Source organism: Eimeria tenella, genomic scaffold (assembly GCF_000499545.2).
Source record: "Eimeria tenella Houghton genomic scaffold, Eth_scaff517, whole genome shotgun sequence".
Taxonomy (NCBI): Eukaryota; Apicomplexa; class Conoidasida; order Eucoccidiorida; family Eimeriidae; genus Eimeria; species Eimeria tenella.
In genome coordinates this window covers 3316-4895 of record NW_013545655.1, presented here as the reverse complement: position 1 = coordinate 4895, position 1580 = coordinate 3316, and positions in this window count along the sequence as shown.

The window sequence follows — 1580 nt, the reverse complement described above, 5'->3', positions numbered from 1 at the left end:
TTCTTGTCCCTAGAGCAGCACTACTTGCGTGACTCAACTGAGAGAAAGAACATCTTCTGCTTTGGCCTTGTTGACAGCCACAGCCAACTCAGGCACTTCATGAAAAATGAACTTTTCAAATTGCCACTCTTGCCGACCCACGCTGAATCCCTTGCTGTTAGCGGTGCATGAGGAAGCAAAGAATTCATCTTATTTGTCTTCAGCTGCGACAAGCATCTCATTGCTGTGGCTGCCTCAGAAAAGATATTTGAAATGTTCGTCAACTGCAGCTTCAAAACGCACTTGAGACTCTCGGATTAAATATCTAAAGAGCCCGCCACGCCGTCGCTCGCATGCAGCCCCACAGCTTCCTGGGGCTTCAGCTATTCTATCATTTTCCATCTGAGGCTTCTGTCCCCCTCGGATAAGCGGAGGAGTCCGCTGGTGGAGCGCTGTGTCGAAGACTTATCAGGGGTGAATTCTACCCAAGAGTATATCTTCTTACTTCTGAAAAGAGGGAATCCACTTTAACAATAATAGCAATCATGATGGTGGAAATGGCAAGGGTCACACCAATAATAGTACTTTCATCATAATTCGCTGCCGTTTTGTGTGTGTGCACTCGCAGTTCTCCTGATTTTGTAATGCTCTTGCTGCTCCACAGAGCACGTTTGCAACAGAATCCCTGCTAAGCATTCGCATCTTTGCCGACTGCCTTTGCCAAATAAATGACACACTCTAAGCCTGTAGAGTTGATAATAAACTCGCTCAAGTTTATTCCACAAACTTCGCTGCATGCACTACCCCTCCAGCCCCACAGCAGCTCCTGCTGTGGCAGCCTGTGCATGCTTACCCCATTTTGGTATTGTGATTCGACAATGAAAGATTAGCTGCAGCCTCTGAAGGTTAAGGGTCCTGTGTGACTGCCCGAGGCACCTGAAAATACTTTGTTTTAAATGTATGTTGGAGTTCGAGAAGGTAACTCAACTGAAAAGCTCAAAGGTAATAAATAGAAAGAAAGTGCAATCAAGAGATATATTCAAGTGCGTTTTTGAGAAGCCGCTCATTTTCTTTATACTTCAAAGGACTGAAGAACAAATTGACTTCGCCCCTACAAATACAATGAGGAGATCTCCCATCTTGGTTCTCTGTTTCGACTTACCCGAAATTTCATTTTCCAGTTGTACCTGAGAATGCGACGGAAAGTGCTGGAGCTCTAGAGACTTTTGCAAATTCGCCTTTCCTTTTCAATTGGCATTTGTGGAGCTTTAATTCTACGTCGAACACAATGCCTGGGCAGGCCAGAAAAGTTTGTTTCTGGGCACATCAGCTTTGCTGGATGCCGAGGCAGAGCTACAACTCCTGGAGTTCCTTTTTGAACAAAAACAAACTTTTCCCGCGAGCTTTTGAACATATCAGGAAAAATCCTTTTGTTACTAGCGGCCTCCAGTGGACCCGGTGCTACTGTGCTTATCTTTTTCTTGGAAAAGTGCCGGGCTCAGAGAAAGCTGCTGAGGGGTCAGCTCTTCATTAAGTTTAAAAAACTAAATTCAAAGAAAGAGAAAGTGACCTAAGTTCCTTTCACTCCACGCACAACTTCT